Source organism: Monodelphis domestica, chromosome 1, assembly GCF_027887165.1.
Source record: "Monodelphis domestica isolate mMonDom1 chromosome 1, mMonDom1.pri, whole genome shotgun sequence".
Classification (NCBI taxonomy): domain Eukaryota; kingdom Metazoa; phylum Chordata; class Mammalia; order Didelphimorphia; family Didelphidae; genus Monodelphis; species Monodelphis domestica.
Window position 1 is genome coordinate 438,340,112 of NC_077227.1, and position 16,496 is coordinate 438,356,607.

At 39.2% G+C, this 16,496-nt stretch overlaps 1 protein-coding gene and 1 long non-coding RNA gene across 16 annotated transcripts in view; one reads left to right on the plus strand and one right to left on the minus strand.

Annotated features, from left to right (window-relative positions):
* Positions 1-16,496, minus strand: part of ZNF536 (zinc finger protein 536) — a 622,265-nt gene that overhangs the window by 467,491 nt on the left and 138,278 nt on the right. The window lies entirely within an intron of this gene.
* LOC103098604 (uncharacterized) lies at positions 440-8,166 on the plus strand. The gene is made up of 2 exons (XR_458192.2): positions 440-539; positions 8,012-8,166. It is a non-coding gene; the product is annotated as an uncharacterized LOC103098604 (long non-coding RNA).

The following is a 16,496-nucleotide window of genomic DNA, read 5'->3' on the forward strand; positions in this document are numbered from 1 at the left end:
AAGAATCTCAAATTGATAGCACATTGCTCTCAGGTTTTAATGGTAATCCACTATCCTTCTCTATTTGAAGGCACGCTATCACTTCCTCTCATACTGGTTTAAAGTGATTTATATGTTCCCTCCCTCACAAATAAACCAGTAAAGAAATTAATACTATATCCTACCATACTGCCAGCTGCCCTACATTTTTATGGCTGTTTTTAAATACAAGTACAGTAAGAGAGGAAGGTTAAGATGGGAAGGGGGAGGGGGAGAAGGAGGGCAGAAGGAGGGAGGTGGCATGTATACGCATGTATGAGCATGTATGAGCATGTATGCATTCTTACTGTCTCTATAGTACAGCTCAAATGTCTGTATGCTTTGGTTACCTAGGGAACCAGTCTGCAGTAAGAACTCTTTTGATTGGCTTTGAATTCAGTAGCATTGTGGGTGGAGTTCTAGCAGGTAAAAAAAAAAAAGTCACTCTATATCACCTGAATGTGATACCAAGATGGGGTCAGGAGGAAGAGGAAATGTTGGTGGAGGAAGAAGAGAGGAAAGTATGATCCCTAAAATGGAAATGTGAATATTTTGGGTAATGATTTCATTTTAAAGGAAGAAAGGGCAGTTTTGGTCTAGACCAACCATGCTTTTCTCAATATGAGTGTATTGCAAGGACTGGGGAAAAGGGAGGCTTGAAAGAGGATGTTCTTAAGTGAATCTGAATGGGAAGCGATTTTTAAAGTGATTCAGGCAGAAAGAAGTATGTTTTCCAGAATAATCATGCCCCAGCAGCAGCTATGGGGTGTGAGCAGGCTGTTTGCAATTGGGGAAGTCTATCTATTGATGGACTTGTGCAAAATCCTCTATGTAGGATTCAAATTTATTAAAGCAAAAGGGCACACACACGTGTGTGTGGAATAATATACAATAGGAAACCATCTAAAACAAATATACATCCATTTCTATGACCATCTTAATGAACCAAAAAACCACCCATTTTTGAAAACTCCTCCTTGATATGATACACTAAGTACATAATTCAATCAAACAAACATTTGTTGCCTACTGTAGGCATAACAACACATGATGGAAACTACACTTATAATCCTCATTCATTCTGTGGCTGCAGAAGGCTCTCCTGGAAAGAACCCTAAAGAGAGACAGTACCAGACAGTTGATGGAGGACTGGCCTTGGAATCAGGACTAAGTTCAAGTCCCTCTTCTGACACATACAGGTTGTCCCTAGGCAAATAACTTACCCTCTCAGTGGCCCAGGTAAGTGAATGAGTTTTGGAGAAGGTGCCCACCTCTAGCACCTCACCACAAACTCACCTAGACTCTAATGAAAACACAGGTTTGGTTTTTAAGAAAAGAAAAAGGAAAGAAAGTCCTAAATTAGGTAGAATCAAGAGTCATGGCCAAGTTCTACCTCTAATGCACTGTATGAAATTAGGCAAGACACTGGAGTATTTTCCTGTTTCTTTCAGACTCAGAGCATACAATCTGCAAGCCATCAAAGGGTTGGCCAGCCAGAACAGAGGGCACCAAGATTTGTTGCTGTGCTCATGATATTATGGGTAGAGAAAATTGGAAGGACAACTATAGCTTAGATTTTACCATCCTCACCTTGGCCAAAAAGCCACTGGATGGGTTTTGCTTATACCAATAACCCCAGTTTAGGCTATCACTTCTCTCTTGAGCTCCTGTCACTGATTTTTTGGCACTATGTTTATAAGCTTTGCAGTTGGAACCATGAGGAAGGCCTGGAGAACACTATTAAATCATGGTTATAGATTCTGATTTGTTATCAGGATTTGACTCATTTGTTGAATGATTTATTAAACTAGCCAAACGATAGCATTCCTTCAATCAATCAGTTAAGTATTATTGGATGCCATTTTTTGTGTTGCTGGAGAAACAAAAGAAAAGGCTTATCATCTCATTGGGAAGGCCAGGTTCACACTTGTGAGAAAGTACAAGAATAATATAAAATTAAGTGTCAGATTGTGAGGTTCTCTTTATAACTTTATGTGTTCTGAGAAAAGAAATATTAAGTAATCAGGGAAGGCTCCATAGAAGAGGTGCCGAACTGATTTAAAAGGTGAGATTAGGTCTGAAGAGGTGGATAAAAAATATAGGAAATGTAGGAAAATATCCTCTTAGGAAAGATATTTTTCATGGTCTAGATAAGACACTGACATATATTGATGATTTCTGGGCTTACTTATAAGTTTCAGTGACTGGGATCTAAGACCTCAGGAAGATTCCTGGAAGTTTAAGATGGTCAAGTAATGAAGTAGACTTCCTTACCAAGGCTATGATTATTGTGCAAATAGAGTTAATATCAAACTATTTCAGATGGCTGGACCATATGATTCTTGACGATGTTGTCAAGTCTGTTATTCGCAAGTGCAATATGTTCTACTGAAGTTATTTTAATCTGCCATTATCATCATCATCACCATATAGCAACTGGAACATCCCCTCACATGTGTTGCCTCCATAATTTCTACACCAGGTTCAAGATGTTCTCCAAATGTATATTCACTCACAATCACCGTTCATGAGCTCTCACCAGAGGTGTCACTGTTTTTGTTCTCTAGCAAGCCAGAGGGTGCAAAGCAAAGGTATTCAATGATATCTTAATAAGTAAAGTCACAACAGAATATTTCTTCCATAAAACTGGGATATGCTCTCCCACAAATATATACAACATTAGTGTGGCGAGTGAGCCTACAGAAGGATCCCATATGAAGGATGTATGTGTAGGGAACAGATGTGGCCAAGGCATACATGTGAAAGGGCAACCCATTCCTCTAGGTCTATGGGCCTAATATAGCTATAGCTAATATTGTCAAATTGCTAACTAGGCCTGTTTCCATCTGGGTGCGTCTCTCTGGTGCCTGCTGGTGACTACTGAGCACATAGTCTTAGCTAGACATTTCTTCCATTGGTGTCCTGCTGGGCTCAGTAGTCTGTGTAGGAAATTGTTACCTGCCATTAGCTTCTGGGTTTCCTCTCTTAAGGACTGCCCAATAATCATCCCAACTCTAGTATGATAGACAAAAGTCTTTCCTCTGTACCTCTATGCACGACTGGAGATCATAGCCAATTGTTCCAGACAACTCTATAACTTATGGTTAGAATTTCCAGTGTCCCTCCCTGCTGGCTTATCAGAGAAATGCATTTGAGCCAGAACAAAGGGCATTCTTTATCTACCTATCCCAAATTCTTATTTCTGGTATGTATATATGTCAGCAGCAAAACCTCTTTGCTTTGGCACTGAATTTTAGACAATGAAAAACCTACCATTCTTCCTGCAATCATTCCTACAATAAGCATTCATTTACATAACTCCTTAAAATTTGCAAAATGCTTTCTACACATTATTTTATAAATTAAGGTGATTGCAGTCAGAAAATAGCCCCAAAAGGAATTGACTTCAAAAAACAGAGTATAGAACAAACGCCTTCTTTTATAGTCTAGCCTTGGAATTGCTGCAAGTCTAAAGGACCAGGTCCCAAAGTGCAGGGGAGGGGCATTGGGGGCCAGCAGATCATTTCCAGAAGTGGTGAACCATGTAAACAGCAACTCACTGGCATCTCTTGTTACAGGTTCTCCATCATACACGTAAGTCACCAGCTAACATTTTCTGAATCCTTGTGTAGAAAAATCAAAGTAAGGAAAGTTTCAGGGCAGCATTTCTCTCAAAGAGAGTCATACTATTAGAGACAAATGAAGGAGTAAAACCTAAAATCTTCTCTTTTAAATAAATTAGTCACAAGTTTGGCAGCCAAATTAAGGTTGATCTAAGTGTGATATGGTGATATTTGGAGCCATTATTCTTCCTTAACAGTTATAATTTTCATATAGCTAGTTTATATGCATATAGTTAGTGTTTCATGTATGTAACACATGGATTGGTGGCCAGACCTGTGATTGCTTCAATGCAGGGAATTCCCAATGTATCTACCAAAAAAGTGAATGACTATTCTGCAACTTAAAGAGTTGGCAGTGGCTCCAAGAGTTTTAAGTAACTTGCCAAGGATTATGTAGTTGGAAGCAGGATTTGAACTCCGGACTTCTCGACTCCATTCAGAGGGCCAATCTCCATCCATCTATCCATTATATCATACAGTCTGTCAATATATACATGTATATATACAAACATATAAGTATATATGTGTACTATGCAGATATATATACATAGATGTATCTAAGGATATATAAAGAACTATCAACATATGTATATCTATACATGTGTACATATGCATATATGTATGTGTATTTGCTTTGTTTGGGACCAGATATTATTTCATTAGCACAGAGAACTCCTGGAGAGTGAATTCCATCTACCAGCACAGTTTGGTAGGTGTTCAGCAATTTATAGTCTTAGAATGACATACAGAAGAGTAGGTTGACTTCCAAGTCAGAAATAACTGGATTCAGGTCCCACTTCTGACACATACTGGCCAAGTTATTTAACTTCTCAATGCCTCGAATAGCTTTCTAAATGTGTATATGCACACATACATTTTCTCAGGTTATATCCTCAAGACTGTTCCCTTCCCAAGTTCTGTGAATACATGAAAAATATTGAGTAAGCAAATTAATGGTTTTCATTTATTCATTCAACAAACCTTCTCTTAAAACAAGATCCCATGCTATAAAGAGAGAGGAATACAAAGTAAGAACAAGTCCCTGCACTCACTGAACTGGCATGGGAAGAGGGGAGACAAGATGTGTATACAACCATAAAACTAGGCAGAGCATGTGAAGTACAAAGGAGAAGCAGAGTGTTTTAGGAAGGACACAAAGTGCCATAGGGGTCCAGAACAGGGAAAGATGCCTTGAGGCTGGGATTATTAGGGAGGCTTCACAGAACCTCAGAATCAGCAGAGATCTCTGAGTCCATCTAGTCCTAAACAAGAGCTCCCTCTACGGAAGCCCTGCCAAGTGGACATCCAGCCTCCATTAGGAGACCTCCCATGAAGTTCTGTTCCATTTGGGGATCCTGATGATTGTTAGCAAATTCTTTCTAGCATTGAGCCCAAATGGGCTTCTCTTCAACTCCTACCCAGGGATCCTGGTTCCCCCTTCGGGGACCAAGAAGAACTAACCTGATCTTGTTCCTGCATGGCAACTTTGAGACCCTTGAAGATACCTGTCAAGTTCTCGCTAAGGCCTCTCTTCTGATCTTTTTGTAAAGGACGTATCATTCGAGAGGGGCCTTGAAGAAAGGGTAGAATGCCAGTGGGTGAAGATGAGGTGGGAGAGGACATTCCCACTCTAAGGATGAGGATGAGCAAAGGCTTAAAAGAACGAGGGAAGCATTCGATGTGTTCTAGAAATGGCAAGCAGAACAGTTATAGGTGCTAGCAAATCACATACAAAAGTAAAGAATGGGAAATGAGGCTAGGAAGGTGATGGTCTTATGGTCAAAAAAAGAAAAAGATCTACATTTTCCCTACTTTAGCAAAAATGAGATAAAGAAGCTGGATTTGGAGCTACAGGATCTGGGTTCAAATCCCACTTCTACTACTTTACTCTTTGTGCAACATTAGGCAATCACTTAACCTTCATAAACCTCATCTGGAAAATGAGGGCACTGGACTCAATGACCCCTGAAGTACCTTTTGATTCTAAATCTGTGATCCAATGGTATCAATATGTCTGCCTTCTGGCGATGTCTCACCATTTGGCCCTCATTATCCTACTTATTCCCACATGTCTTAACCAAGTGGAACATCCTCATTCAAATCAGAGTCAAATCTTCAGTATTGCAATTACCCTCTTAGAAAATTAAATCAGAGTAAGAAGTTTTACCTAACTAGTTCTTAATATAAATTGTGGTGATAGAAACAAGGAAGGCACAATGAAATGGGGGAAAAAAGGGAAGAAGATTACCGGAAGAGGAGCAAGTCTTCCAGCACTGATTGTGCGCCCATAAAGAGGACAAGTTTGACCCACATTGGTCAGACTTTTGATAAGACCTCAGGGATGTTCGTCTTGTCTTGCCTTGTCTTGATCAGATACAAAACACTTAATCCACCAACTTCCTTCAAGTCAAACGCTCCAAATGGAGACAGGGCCCACTGTCATTTTTTGTGGCTGAGAAACTTTTGAAAATGAGCCTTTTGATGAATATACCAGCAGATGCTAACCTATCCTGGGCACTGTCGGGTGTGGCTTCCACACAAATATACAAGCACACATGCAGAGGTGTATTTTATGGGAGTAAACAGATGAGGCCCTAAAATAGTCCATGTTGAGTCTCTGGCATAAGTGTGGGTATGAAGTCTACACTGTTTACAATCTATTGGCTCTCTTCACTTGTGAGCCCTTTTCCCAGAAACATTCACATGAAGAAGCTTTTTCTTGGGCGCTTGAGACGTTTCTTGCTGGACCAGGTTCAGGCTTAGTCAAGCCCTCAGAGGAGGTCACAGAAGGTCTTCACCAAAGTGTGAGTTTTTTTAAGTCGAGTCCTTGGGTCATCTCAAGCAACCTTCAAAATTGCGTGTTATTGAGTGGTTGTTCTCTAGTCTGTTTCTGAACCAGCTTACAAAGAAGACAGTGGCAAACCCTAATAGCAAAACAGCCAGAGAAGATCTGTAGAAACTCACGTTCCTTCAGGTGTTTATATCACCACAATTTTTATTAAAACAAACATCATAAGAAAGGAAACAAATAAAAAAAATTCTATGATTTCTATTATTTCACTGAACCGTTCTTCTCGGCAGCCGCCTTGCTTATTGGCTTGAAATAAGCTGCCAATAAAATTGGTTGAAATTAAACTCAGACTGGATTTTCTTTCTCCCTGTAATTTTGGTGGGGTTGTTTTTATTTTCATATGGACTTGAAATGTCTTATCATCTTAGGTTTGGGATTTCAGTGTCTGCTTATTTACAACTTAACTTCTACGGAGTTTATGAATCCTAATTTCAGTTCACACAAAATGAGTTCCCTTTTAACGTTAGTTGCACACTGGCTTATCCTGGGTAACAGTTTGCCTCCTCCGGTACGAAGAGAGTTATATAAAACTCAAATCTTCTGTATTGTAATTACCCTCTTAGAAAATTATATGATTTCTAATTTAGCAGAGCATCACAACACAATGCAGCACTGCCCACAAAGCAAAAGAAACATTTGTCTGCATGTAGAATTTCAGGAAAAAAAAATTTTTTTATTTCAAAGACTTAGTTGATGCATAGGCCAAAATGATTTCAATTTGAGATAAGAAAAAATAAACATTTTTGGAGTAAAAATAATGTGCTATTATAATTTGATTAGAGTTCAAATCAAATGCTATATGCAGCAAGCAAGCAAACAACGGTGATTTCTGTGCCACTAAAGATTTGGTTTGGTTGAGATTTGTACATTTAAAATGATAAATTCAAACCCATCAGCAGTAAATCAATTGCAGGTATTGCAGATAAAACTGGAATAAATCATCATATCACTATATTGAAAACACAAAGAGTAGATAAAATGGGAACTTTCGACTTTAAACTGAAATCTGTTTCTGGGTTTTCCAAGGGCAATTTGCTAGGGAGAAGTTTAATGTATACATAAAATCATCTATCACCACATCTGATCCAAATATGCTAATGATTTTTATTGGTCAAATCTTAAAAGTGAGGTTTATTTTTATGAGTATGCATTAATTAACCCAACATGTACTATCTCTTGGAATATCTTGCCAAAGACTTTCATTTAAACATGTTTATTGTGAAATGTTTGCATTCTCCACATTTGTGGCCCACACACAGATTATTTCATACTTCTCTTTAGAGCACTTAGAAAAGTTAAAAGGAGTTATTGTTTTTGATTAATGCAGTTTGGGGACACTCGGGGAGGGGGGGAGAACGTTCCCAAACCTTACTCTGCATAAATTCTTTTATACTATAATCTGTATGTGTAGCAAGCCCAGGCTGCATGGAAAGATGTGAGGGGGCTTCCTTTGGTTGATTTTCAGGTTGCCTTCTAAGAATGAACTTTATTAACTTTGGTGTGTTTTTCATGAACTCAGGCTGAATATCAATGGACCGATCTTCTGTAACGGTATCAATCATGAAAGAAAAAGAGGGATGTGTGCAGCTCCTTGGTGTGGTGCATTACAGATGGGAGTTCTAAGGCTGTGGCTGTCATCTTTTGATTAAGAAAAGGAAATGATTTCACTAAAAAGATATTCCCTCTTGTGTTGTTTTGTTTTAACTGAGTTTGTACTTTCCACCGAACTGGACATATTTATTGAGACTCATAAGTTACTTCACGGTTACCAACATCACTGTAATCTCAACAAACTATCTTTTTTCTTGCCAATTATCTAAATATCATAACTATAAAATATCTTAAAACATTCTCCGTACTGTAAACATCTTAGCTACAAAGCTTTAAGTGTAAACAGTGCGATGCATCAGAATGATTTTAAGCGATGTTATAAAAACTGCTCTTAAAAACCAAACAAAAATGTAAAGCCTCCATCTGTTTTATGATTTTTTCCACTGCTGAACTGCTGCTGTGTGCCAGTTTACTGAACCATGGCTTGCTAAAGAGATTGCTGGGGTCACAGATTGAAAAAACAAAGAGCAAGCCTTTAATGGTTGGTTTTTTTTTTTTCTCAAGTCTTCCTGACATGGCTGGAACCGAATTAAGTGCACAGCAGCAAAAAACAGAGAACATAAAACCCTCACGTTGTCTGCTGCAAGAAGAGCAACTCACAGAAAGATTAAAATGGTACAAAAGATGTCATTTCAGTAATTATCTTAAGTTCTTCGGTGATTGTATACCTGCGTCTTCCATGCACGCTTTTACTTCCGTATGGTGTTTTCTTTTGGGCTCTGTATGTACGAGTTAAAAATAGACAGCAAATTGTACACCAAGAAAAGGAGGGAAAAAAAAAAACCAACAACACTGGAGCTGACTTTTTTTGTGTATATCTGCAGGTATGAAACAATGATAATTTAGAGATTGGGACTTATCTTGCCCTCTGAGGCAGGGGCCCCTGTGATGATAGAAGCCAAGGCAACAATGCTACCATATAGGTCCGCACTAGAGGACTAAGGCTGCACTTTGATTATTTTATTTAAAGGATTTCTTCAAACAAATGACCTTGGAAAAGCTCAAAGAGAATCATCAGGGATGGAGAATTGTGGGGTCCAATAGAGACAGCAAAAGCCTCAGGTTCAAGGCAACCAATTTCTAAAACCATTTTCATGATCAGCTTGCTGTGTGATCTTAAGCAAATCACTTCCCTGTTTTTACTAATGTTCTCTTCTGTAGAATGAGGGGACATAGACTAGATTACCAAGCTCTAAAGTTCCCTTCTGGCTTCTAACATGCTACAGAAGAAGAGCTAATGTGAAAATCTCCCTTAATTTCCCAAAAATGTTTTCAAAGTCAACAACCTCTGACCTCCCCACACACACACTCAAAGATCCAATTTGACTTTCAATAAACATTGATTTAAAATATTAATAATAGGAGGCAATTAGATGGCTCAGACACTTCCTAGCTGTATGACTCTGGGCAAGTCACTTAACCCTCATTGTCCCTTTCTGCTCTTCTGCCTTGGAACCAATATGTAGTATTCATTCTAAGATGGAAGGTAAAGGTTTAAAAAAAACTGAAAATAAACAAGAAGAGTCTCAGTGGGTTGATAGGGTGGTGGGTTAACCAATTATTTGGGCAATTTACAACTCTCTTTCCTCTAGGGGAGAGGATACTTCAAGGAATTGGGACTAATTGATTACAAACTTTGCTAGGAACCAGGATAGATTTGACTTGGGGTTTGCCTACTACTGCTTCCTGGTATGGAAACTTATTTTGAATCTGAAATGTTTTGAATCCAATTTTGAGTCACACTTTAAGGTCCAATATGCTCATGGCCCAAGTGGTACAGTGGGTGAAACAAGGGGTTTGAAGCCTGAGGGTCTAGGCTTCAGTCTGGATTCAAATTCTTACTAGTTCTGTGATGACAAGCAAGTCATCTTACTTCTACGAGCCTCAGTTTTCTCATGTGCAAAATGAAGATAGTAATCATTCCGCTACTTCCTTCCCAGGGTTGTAATGAAAATATATTTTGCACTCTTAATGTGCCATAGGAATGAGCTATTATCTATCACCTCCAGGATCTGAGATACATTTTGGAATTATTTTGTATTTTATATTTATTGATTTGTATACGTATTGCTTCCTAACATTATAATGTAAGTTCCTTGAGGAGAAAGACTGGTTCATTGTTGCTTTCAAATCCTCAGAGTCTAGCCTAGTACCTTTACATCCAGAGGATAATTAATATATACTTACTGAATGAATGAATGAAAAGAAGATAGACTAGTGCAGATAATTTAAAAATACTTTGGTGAGGACATTGATAGAATTCAACTACATCCTCTGGAGTCAGACTCATCCACTAAAGAATTTATCAAGAGGATTGGATAGGATATGTGGTCCAGACCAATGTTGGGAAAAGTGATAAAGTTAACATACTCCTCTTTCTTTACTAGTTTGTCTTCTTTGCATCTTTCTCCATCCTGGCATCCCTAAATAGTGCCTTCACTGCCCCAGTTCCTCTTCTCAGAGAGAAAGTAGCTAGGAAATTGACTCTTAACAAAAAATTATAGATTCAGAATGGATTCGTGAATTTTTAAAAAGAGCCTGGAAAAGCAATGCTATATAGTGGCATTTTAGACAATATGATAACCCAGCAAGAGAAGCATTTCAAGGTGAGGGGAGGCATCCAGCTTCCTTCAAATCACACTATATAAGCAACAGCCTTTTGGACCTCAAGGCATGGCTAGTCCTGAGTAACCCCACCAATCTTTGGACTCTGATATTGTTAACAAAGGAATCCTTGAACGCAGAAGGTAAAATTCTCTATTCTCTCTCTTGCTTTGATTTTCCTCAAATACTTCCTGCCTATGAATCAGGCATGCACCTCCAGAGTACAATATATTGCAAGGGCTACACGCTTGCTGGAGTTAAGCAGATCTCTAGGGCCTCCTCTGGTCAGTGGGAGAGCCTTGATGCCACTGCAAGATGTTACATACCTTCAAACTAACCAGGAGTTCCAGCTGGAAACCCCAGTCCTTGAAGGCAACCCTGAGGAGGACCCTGCATCATCCTGGGGGAATTGAGAGATGGTTCCTTTGAGCAGAAGGATCCAACTCCTTCCCATGAGAACACTAATGAGTTTTTTCCTTTCACGGACAGACAAGCAGTGAGAACTCTGCACAAACTCCACAAGCAAATAAGAAGTGAGTCCCCTTTCTAATTGCTCCAGAGCAAGGAGGAAGCAGCTGCATGGAAACAACTGACAAACAAGGGCAGGAGACACTGGTAGCTCTTCCCTGAAGAAAGTCAAAATCATACATTCGCTAAGTTACTTGGTAAAGGAAGATTCCACCCTAGAAACCATATTCCATGAAGTGCCCTGATCCCAAGACAGAAAGAAGCAGGAGCCCATGCCAAAACACTGGCTTCCCCACATACTCCCAGGATCTGAGGATGATTGTGAGGAATGGGATATGAGAAAGGGGGAAAATATGACAACTAGCATTTTGTGTATCCTGTTCATAAATATGCTGGAGATGCTGTTTGGTCTTTGCAGTAGCCGCCAAACAATGTTTATTTCTCACTAATGCTAATCTCAGTTATAATGAGGGTTTATCTTAAGTCCAGCAAAGGAGGAGCCAGGAAAGTCCTGGCCACAGGGGCAGCCAAGCTGAATTCTGTAGCTGATGCAGACAGGGACTATGGACAGGGCTTGGGGTAAACACTGACCATATTTAGGAGAAGCGAGGAGATGGAAACGCTATCCGTCATCATCTTCACCCAACTCTATTTGTCAGGATCACCCAGAGAGAGACGGGGTCAACACTGGGCTCCCTTCATGATACAGAAATGTAGGCCTGTTTTTTTCCTACTTAATACCCCCATTAGGGCAATAATTCAGCCTTGGGTATTTCCAGGCCAAGCATTCACTCAGAAAGAAGAATAGACAAGGAAAGCAGAACTGAAACAATTCAGTAAAATATAATGTATCAATCCTGGGACTCCCATTTAAATCTAGCTCAACCAGCCAGGCCTTTGGGAACAGAAATCTCCAGGTCAGAGCTCTGAAAAAGAAGAGTTAGAAGAACCTGACCTGTATCACTGGGAATCTAAGAAATCACTGGCTAACCCTTTGCTGCAGTCACACAGTTCTGATACAAAGGATATGTATAATTCTGGTGGGTCAAGTTGCTCTTTTCTCATACTAATCACTACTGAAGTTTGGGGTGAGCTATTTTGGAAGCAGCCCACACAGCATCAATAGCTCCAGTTTTTCAAATGCCATTTCATTCATAATTAAATATGGGGCAGGGGAGGGGAGCCACTACCTTAAAAATAACTTTCAGGGTCATATTCTCAACTATTAGACCTGTGGTCTTCCCTTTTGAGGTTGAACATCAACCTACCTCTTCAACCTTATTTCTCACTACTGCTCAGCTTCCACCTTTCATTCCAGTCAGGCTAGTCTTCTTACCTTTCCAGAAATACACATTCTCTTTGCTCAGGCTCTTCCTTGACCAACTCTAGCTACCACTCCTCTTTAAAAACCCAGCTCACCTCCCACCTCTTTCTTGACCTCTGCTATAACCACCCCAACCTGGAGTTGGTCTCTCCCTTCCCTCAACTCCTTTGAGTAGCTATGGTTGGCACAACCAGTGTGGTGATTAATCATGCATTGCCTTGTGACATGCTTTCCATTGTTGCCTTTAGCTTCTATTTAAATCCTTTATTGTTATCTAACTTTTTGTATTTTTACCTCTTGTCTTCCCAACTCTCTGAGTTCTACAAACTCTGAGGGCAGAGATTTCTTTGTGTCCCCTGAAGTGTTGTGCAGCATAGGTGCTGTCTCCCTCCTCAGATTATCATATTTATACCTACTTGTTTTCATACTATATCCTCCCCTCCCCTGTAGAATATGAGTTCCTCGAGGGTAGGGATTGGTTTTTGTTTTGTCTTTGTATTCTGAGCCTCTAATATAGTACCTTGTGGACTGTAGTAGCTTAAATGCTTACTTGAGTTGGAGTGAATTGGTTCAGATTGGATTGGATTGGTTGAGTGACTAGTAGATCCTCAATGTTTGTTGAAGGATTAATTAGTTAATTGATTAATTGATGGGGAACAGTCTGAACTCCTAGTTTATCACTGTCATTGTTTTCAGAGCTCATTCATGAACTAGGTTCTGGAACAAAGATAGAGTTGTGTCAGTTCTGAATAAGGATCTGGGGAGATACCTTAAGTTCAGATAGTACTTTTAACATTAAAAAAAAAAAGTTTTCCTTTGCACTTATTATCATCATTTATTCTTGAAATTGCTCCAGAAGGGACAAAGATGTTTCCATCTTTATTTTTGTTGTAGAAGACTCAGTCCCAGGGATTCAGAGTCTTGCCTTGGACAATAGTTAGTCTGTGTCAGAGCCAGAATTAAAATGTAATGCTCCTAACTTCCAGCATAGGATCATATTATCATTCCCTTACTCAAATCAACAACATTATTATCATTATTTTAAAGGATTCCAAGTGCTTTAAATATATATTATCTCATTAAAACTTTCAGCAACCCTATGAGGCAGGTACCGAAGGTCTTATTATCCCATTTTAGAGATAGAAAATTGAGATTTTGAGGTACTTTTCCATTGGCACTGCAGTAGAAAGTTCTGGGAGATCAAGTCTTCCAGGGCTTAAGTCCACTTCAAAATACACAGTACATAGAAGCTGTGTAAAAGGCAAAATTTGAGCCTGATTCTTCCTGACCAAAAAGTCCAGTATTCAATCCACTCTGCTATGCTATAATTTTCCAGGCCAAGGAAAAAATGTGTGAGCTACTGTACACAAGTGATCAAGGAAGAGAATAGAAAAGAATGGAGGGGTTGGGGTAAGAAGTAGGAAAGACAACCATGATGAGAGTCCTCTGAAAATATCTTTACAGCTGCAGATTTACTGAGACAAAGTCAGAACCACTGGGTTAGATGATGGCTTTTTCATGGAATTCACTGGTTATCTTGGCAGTATGGAAAAGAATAATAAGTATAGATCTCTCTGAGCCCTTTAAGAGGAGTCAGAAGGGCTATTTCCCAATGGCTATTTCAGTGGTTTACTCTGTGAAGAACAAAGCTGAGTCCTTCATTTCTGGCTCAGTTTCTTTTGTCCTAGGAAAGTTGGATAGGAACTAACTCCCAGATGCCACATCCAAAAGCAAAGAGCAAGATGTAGGCTCTTAAGATCAAGTGCCTATTGTGGTAGCCAGGAGGAGGTACCGTCTCCAGATTTGCAGGGAGGACAGGGAAGGTGGCAATTCATGTGAGGAAGCACCAGGTGTGGAAAATACAGGCTTCTCTGAGGTATTAGTTGGCAAAGACTATAGCCATTAGACTAGAATGCTAATTGTGACATGCAATCCAGACAAATTTGGTTTTACTACCATTAAAACAAGAACTTTAGGCTTCCATGCTAGATTAACAAATCATACCTGGGTGTGGGATACCACATATTATTAGGGGAAAATAAATTGGAGAGAATCAAGAAATAAGAAATGGAAGATGCCAAATCAGTTATGGCATAAGAAGTAGGTAAACATATAGAAGTCAAAAAGAAACATGCATATGGAAAGAGAGTAAACCAGGTAGTCCAAAGTCCTTTTAGGGTCAGTAGACTGGAAATAGGGCAAGGGAGAAGACAATCGGGCTAAGAAACAGGCATTTAGTCAAGAATTGGAAGAACCATGAAGACCAAGAGACAAGACAAGACAATAGGCAAAAAGTCATGAGAAACAAGCAAGGAAGAAAAATCTCCTTCTTGCTGACCTTGACTCATGAGCCTTTATCCTTCTCTCACTCTAAATCAAGCTAAGCTGACTAGATATCCAACTTTTAATTCATTTCACTTAATCATTTTGAGTTTTTTCTATGTGTAGTGTGCTGGGCATTGATGCCAATATAAGAATAAAGATGTGGTCCTGCCTTCAGGTGAGGAAAAGACTGTGACATTCCAGACTGTGGAAAAAATAATGAAAACGACCTTGGATTTTGAGTTAAAGCACATGAGCTGGGACTCTAGCTATACTTTGTGGGTCTTGATATGCTTATCTATAAAATATGGCTATCAGACTAAATAGTCTCTAAGGTTCCATCCAGCTTTAAATCCTATGATCCTATAAACAATTACAATTCAAATAAGTATGTGGTAGACGAAAGGAAGAGGTACTGAGTTTTATGAGAATTCAGGGGAGAGAACGAGATAACTTCCAGATGGCAAGATCTGGGAAGATAACAAACATGGAAGAGGTGCGACCTGAGCTGAGTCTTGAAGACTGGGACTTCAGTCTGCAGGGATTAGGGCAAAAAATGGATTAAAGAGTGTATGTACAAAATGTATTTCTGTGTAAGGGACAACACAAGCAGAGGCCCAGAGTTATAAAAAGAATAAAACTTTAGACAAAGAGGCCCGAGTTTTCTATTTTCTTCCCTTTGGTGTCATTTGTTTCATCATCATCATATCATCTTCTTTCTTCTTCTCCTCCTCCTCCTGATACTTTTTGTCTTAGAATTAATACTGAGCATATGTTCCAAGCAGAAGAGTGCTTAGGGCTGGACAATTGGAGTTAAGTGACTTACCCAGGGTCACATTACTAGGAAGTAACTGAGATCAGATTTAAACCCAAGACTTCCCATCTCCCTATCAGGACAATGAACCTCATTGACAAGACTTGCCTCTTACTAGATCTTGGTCACTTTACTCTCTCTCCCTTTTTACTTCACTACATGATCAGGGAAGTCTTAGTGTTTTCCTAAATCCTAAGTCTTATGCAATCTTTTATATAATTCCATTATTTTCTAGGGGAATTTCCTCTTTGTCCTCTTCTGATTGATCCTCCATCTTCTGGCCACACCCACTGCCTCTCCAGTTTCACCAAACTTTGCAGTGATGACCCTCCAATACTAACTCATCTAACCTTATGGAAAGTCCTTCCTGGCTTTCCTTTAGCCTGGGTCAGCAAAAGTCTATCAAGTATGTCCCTATTCCAAACTACAACACCTTTGAAATACTTAGGATCAGACCATGTTGTCCAAAACAATGAACATCTTAAACAAATTATGTATTTATAATAATGTGACAGGCTAGATGGTACAGCAAAAAGAGTAGGGCCTGGAGTCAAGAACACCTGGGTTCAAATTTGACCTCAGACATTCACTGGCTATATGATGCTGGGCAAATCATTTAATCATATTGGCCTCAATTTCTTCATCTGTAAAATGAGATGGAGAAGGAAATGGCAATCACTCCAGAATCTGGCAAGAAAACCCCAAATGGGGTCATGATGAGTTGGACAATACTGGAAAAAAAAACCTAAACAAATAAATGACAACATTTATAATAATAATCACAATAAATCTCTTTTGGGCCATATTTTTGTCAATAAAATTTGCAAATAGAATCTAAAAAAAACCTGCGATATATGATTG